Source organism: Haemaphysalis longicornis, unplaced genomic scaffold (assembly GCF_048455015.1).
Source record: "Haemaphysalis longicornis isolate Haplotype H1 unplaced genomic scaffold, Haemaphysalis longicornis Haplotype H1 scaffold_4, whole genome shotgun sequence".
NCBI lineage: Eukaryota > Metazoa > Arthropoda > Arachnida > Ixodida > Ixodidae > Haemaphysalis > Haemaphysalis longicornis.
Window position 1 is genome coordinate 133,053,494 of NW_027526361.1, and position 5,897 is coordinate 133,059,390.

The 5,897-nt window shown below is 47.9% G+C and overlaps 1 protein-coding gene across 1 annotated transcript in view; it reads left to right on the top strand.

Annotated features, from left to right (window-relative positions):
- Window positions 1-4,917, top strand: part of Gad1 (glutamate decarboxylase) — a 152,882-nt gene extending 147,965 nt beyond the window's left edge. Inside the window, exon 15 of the mRNA XM_077707721.1 lies at window positions 1-4,917. This exon is cut by the window's left edge and continues 2,046 nt beyond it. The gene's annotated coding sequence lies outside the window, so the exon portion shown is untranslated.
- Window positions 4,918-5,897: the final 980 nt, after the last annotated feature.

Consider the following 5,897-nt stretch of genomic DNA (forward strand, 5'->3'; position numbering starts at 1 on the left):
TTCCGGTGAATGAAACTTTCATGATAAGCTGAAAAAGATGGTAACAGGCGCCGGTTATTTCAAATATCTAGGTTCGCACAGAAGCCCTATTCTCTGTTCGTAACGGTAACACTGAACCCAATAGCAGCCGCATTTTAGGAAATACAAATGCCGTACTTTCATCATATCCTATTTTTTTGGAAACACACATATCACGCAAGAGAGCACAGCCTTTGTTACGCCAGGACACTAGCTTGACGACAGCCTATTTGTCGGGCGTAAATAAGCGATTAGAATTTGCCGCTCTCGGAGTGAAATTAAGAACAGCGTATTGCTGTACCGACTTGTGACACAGCGGGCTTGTGAGCGCGACGGTGGTGCGACGACTCTGATGTAATACTGCCCTGTCGTAGAAGAAAAAAAATATCACCGAAATTCATGTCACGTGCTGTGATGGCGTCGTCTTCCAGCCGCAACATGGCGGCACATGTAACTACATGTATGACGCGTGAATCTTGTTCCTGTTGAGACGTTAGTGTTCACACATACGCTCGTTACTTCCCCTACGTCCGTTGTCCTCGTTTCCGTCGCGATGCGTTGTAAACTACAGAGATATGTCTTCCACGTCTGTTACTGCTGTTAATCTATCCGCACGTATACGCGTACGCGGACGAATAGCAAATATTAACGGTGCATACATGGACGGCGCATGCGCGTCGCCATCGTCGTCCGCCTGGAAAGATCACGTAGCTTTCGGGGGAGACGTTAATGGCGGCCCGCAAACGCCACGTGCCGCCACGTGCCAAAGCAGCAAAATCCCAAGTCTTCCAAGGGCGGAAGGGGGATCGCTCTGGGGGCGGCCTGCGGGGTCAATCCCAGAAGGCTTTGCGGCCGCCCCTGCCGGGATGTGAACCCCAAACGCCACCGCGTTCCAGTCGGGTGCTGCGTGTAGAAAAAGCAGCATTGAGCGTGTGCTATGGCGACAAGTCTTAGCGAGAGTCTGTCGAGAGCAGAGTTATTTCCTGTTGACTGTTTGCAGAGTCTATATGAGGTGACGTTGCGGGGTCTTGAGTTCTTGTGACTATCCCACTGCGCGGTTTCTTGGTGTTGATGGCGATCAAACTGTCTCTCTCCGTTCTTCCCCAGCACCAAATTACGCATACATTGACACATAGAAACACGCCTAACCATTTTAGGACCTCATTTCGAGCACGATTGCGGAGCCAGAGATGTTTGGATTGTAGTATAGCGGACGCGTAAACTTACCCTTGAGATTTGAAGGGCAAAGGTGCTATACACTGTCTGGAAGGGACCCGTGCCGCATTTATTTGCCAGCGTTTCGAATCATTTCCATGAAAATAATGACGGCGATTTTGTGAGCCACCTGCCCCGAATTCCACGACGTCATGGTGTTCTCAAAAAACTGTATACCGAGATACATGAAAATTATTTAACGCACGAACATGCCTGCAGTGACATATTCTTCTCGGTCGCATTCCTAAACTATAGGCCTACCTTTACGAATGCACACGTCGTGCAAGAGAAGTTGTGTCAAGTACCCGGTTCAGTGCTCCGGCGTCACATCCATTTCGCCTTCCCCAGGCCGGCCGTCGACGTAGTCTTTGTGTATGATGGCGGACGTAAGAAGAGATCAGGGAGCTATGCGGTGTGCCTCATACGTCCTTTTTGTTTCCTACACGCAAACGATTTTCTGAGTGCCTGCTTACAATGAGTAAACTTTAGCTGCGCCATCAACCTCGCATTATGTGCGTTTGCTTTACGTTATCAATGAGATAAACCGATTAACCCAATGACGCGGGCGGGAAGCGATAAAAATATTGAGCTAAAGTTGACTCGCCATCCTTTTCGCCGCTCCACCTATGCAGCAGATGTCTTGGAGGCCATTGGAGATAGCAGCTTCCCTCATTTCACTAGTCGAACTATTCACTGTCCACAATCGCTTGGGTGATGGCGCCACCAAAAGCTGCTCTTTCCTCTTATTAGCTTCTTTAAAACGCATAACTTCTGTGCAAAAAAGAACATATGCATGATCTTCAGATGTCGCACTTCAAATAGGCGTCCCACAGTTGTCAATTCACTGAGCGCACCGACTTTCGTGTCTGATCAAAAATCTTCGAAAATATCAGAATATATCCTGAGGCCGTTATTGCTCGGGCTGCAGGCATTAGCATCCAGCGAAGTGTAACTGCGCCCACGGCGGCATTCATCACGCTTTAAGACATCTGCTGCCAGGACTGATGAACGAGATTCATTGACGGTGCATGCCCTGGAGCAAACATATCTCGAGCCGTGGTCAAAAACCGCACGGGTTCTCCCCAGTCGAGCCAGAACTCCGCACCTACAATTGCGCGCAAGCCTTACTGTAGTACAAAGTATCACCCCGAATGTTTGCGTTGCATAAATGAGTGAATCTTCAAAGACCACTCCTTCTTAAGATGGCACGTTCTGCGAACCAAGCGGCATTGCGTGGGTGCCCTTTTGCCGAAGATTTTGAATGGTTTCGCATATCATTTCATAACCGCGATATATTTACTCTCACTTTTAGCGAAGGGTGAAGCTCTGTATTTTAAACCTGGCGTCCTCCCAGTAGACAGCATGTAATAGAGGCTCGCCTCAGCCGCCGTCTCCCTGAGTTCCAAGTACAGAAGAACGACCGTTGCATGCGTTTCGATTATTTCGAATTTCGTTTTTGTGGGACAGTCGCTTATCGGCTAAAACGCTGACTCGTCACGCTATGGCTGGTCATACATGTGAAGCTTTCCTTTTACTTCACTTCAATCGCGCATGAGAAATCATGTTCGAACACATAAATTCATGTCAAGTTTAAAAATAGTGGATGCAGGAGAACTGTTAACGGGCGACGACAGACGACAGTTCGCGAAGGTCACGTCATATCGGGAAGTGGCGTGGAGATCCGACCTGTGTGGCAAGTAGTCTGTTGGCAATGTATATAGATGCGCCATCCTTTCTCCCGCGCATGTAAAAAGAATTATTGTCAGTAACAAGTGTGCATTGAGAATTACGTCTGTGGTGTATCGCAAGCTCGTCCCACCCCAAGTACTGCCGTGTATACGTTCATTTTTAGTGTCGTTTAGAATAACTGCTTTGAATTGTCAAAGAAGCTCATGCAGTCGTCGTACACGCATTGGCTGCTCTATAGGCTAGGCCTAACAGAGAAAGTCCCCTCAACGATAAGCCATCAGCGGATCCCTATCGTAATAACGGTCATTAACAAAAAAAAAACAGTCCGGTTTGGCCTTGTTGCGTCCATACTAATGAATCAGCTTTACTTTACCAAACGGTCGTTGGAAGCTGGCGACTATGCCTTCCCGGCCCATCCCAGATACCTCTTCCACCCATCCAAGATGGCGGCGCGTACGTGGCCAGGCCGCATATATTCGAACTACGTCACCACTTGTATACGTGGCGTTGGTGCAGAGCCGCTTGGCGGCTCCCACATGTCAGCCGTCGCACTTTCACGAAGGCGGGTTCTCAAGAGTACGGTCAGAAACTCAGGATTCGTCTTCCGCTCTCCTGTCGTGAGACACCAGTGCTTAAACGAGCATGCGCGCCTGCGCGTGGTATCCCACTCCCCTCCTCCCCTATACGCGTTTTTCCGATGCATCCAAACCCTTTGCCACATCTCTGAGGTAGCCGAGGCGAAACGTCGTCGAACCAGTAGAAGTGATGCAACCCTTGGCAAGCTTACATCAACCCCCGCGTAAGGCTCCTTTTGCTGCCCACGGATATGAAACGAATCTGCCAAAACATTAAATGCAGACGAAATTACTTTCACGATGCAGATGCGGGATTCATATGGACGCACTACATCGACAGATGTGTGCAACTTGTAACTGGATGCCGTCTTAGCTTTATTTCATCATAATAAAGAGCATAAGCTAAAATTCGATTTGCAATCCGCACTATCGGTTCTGCCCACAAGTATTCATTGCGAATTAGCTGTCCACAGTTCAACCAACAAGTATATTCTCGACGCGGACGAGGTTGCCCCAACGCATTCCAGAACAGCGGTGCAACGGCCTTTCGCACCGGCGACAACCTTCCCTGTTCCTTCCTCTCAAAACCACACCTCGCAGTCGCCTGCCATGGCGTTCCTCTACGCGATGGCGAGGCCTGCCGACTTGTCTATTGTAGGCCATGTGCGTAAACACCAGTGTCTGTAACCGTAGACTCGTCCCTTCGGCGCATGCCTGTAGAAGCAGCCTGTTCAGTCCCGTCTTGTGCGCCCCTCCTCTATCAACTCAGAAGCGTTCGAGACACCGCTAAGAAAACAAAACGTAGGGTGAGAGAAAAAAAAAGTAATAGAGCACACCTGCGCTCATCACGTCTGTGATTGTAAGTACTATTTCACAGCTTTACCTTTCCCCAAGAAGATGCAGACAACCTCGCCGGCTGCTGTGTGGTTTCATGGTGCGAAGTCCTCCGCGATAATTAGAGCCCGAACGCGGTTGCCTTCGAACAGGTCAAACCCTAATCGGGGCTGAAGCATTTCTGAAAACAAGATTTTTTTCGAAGAGTTCGCTTGGAACTGCCACAAAGTGTCGAAGTAAATGACGTAAACGCAGAGGCGGTTGCGCCCAGAGTGTTTTGTCTAACCGGATTTGTCCAGGCACGCAAGACAGTAAGGGAGGAGCGTGTGCGAACCTGCAACAAGGAACCTAAATTGCCAGCTGAAATGAAACCAGACTCTAAGAATGTCGATGTTGACGGCTGCCTTAAACCAGCTGCAGCGCCTCAACCTGTAGTTATTACCAACAACGCTGCGGCGTAGTACCCAAAAATGACGGGAGCCTTCGAGGTTGTCTGCTTTCGTCAGCAAATAACTTCAAACTCTACCCTAGAAAAAGAAAACCCGTTGGCAAGTGCTTGGCAGTTTCAAGGTAAATTGTGGTTCGTAAAGCATTCGTAAAGCAGCTCCAAAAAAGTGTGCAGCTGCACATGCAACTGCATGTTTGCAAAGTGTGCAACTGCATGGTGTGCAACAGCGTGTTTTAGCCGAGGTGGGCTACATTAGAACCCAAGCCGAGTAGATGATGCAAGGATAATACCCGTCGATTCAGGAAGTCGTGTAAACTTCGTGCGTTTTAGCCTTTCCTCCCGAGGCATACGTGGTGCTGAAAATATACGAGAGCTTAACACTGCTCTCATTCAGTGTAATGTAATGTACCAAAAATAGGTGGTTCGATTACGGAAGTGCCGGAGTGTTGCAATATCTCGCGGGTGATCTCAAGCACCTCCCAGTGCGCGTATTCCGTGCTTAAACGCCCCCCGCACGCATACACAGCTGATTAACAATAATGAAGTGACGCGTATTGTTGATACACACTCAAACATGGTTCGAGAGTGCAGCAGGTCGAAGAGCGTTTGACATGATAGAAAGGAATGGCTCCGTATTTTTACCTTCTTCTTAGGACAATCTTGATAATTGCGTGCTTCCATAATCCTCAATGCCATTTTTAACCACATTTTTGGTGAAGTCGTCTCTTTTAAGCAGAAAATGACAAGTATTGCTTGTTGATCTCATTTCCGTGTAAATAGAAATAACTATTTATTAAAAGCAACGACAAATCGCCTATAGTGAATGCCTTGTAATGTTGTTCCCCAAGGATTAAAATAAATGCCTAGTAGCTTTTCTTTTTGCTGTTGGCTCCAAGAAAAGCATATTTTGAGCAGATAACCCAGCATAGTTAATTGTTCCGGCTTATCCTTCGTCCCCCATATCATTCTACGTAGCGTCAACATTTTTTTGCATGAAGAAGTTTAAGAATGACTAGTAATAAATACTTTATTGCAATTTTCGGCTAAAGAAAATAATTTATGCTCGCCCCCCACAACTTCGTTGCACCGAAAGCTACTTTATTTCCCTCACCTCGTTT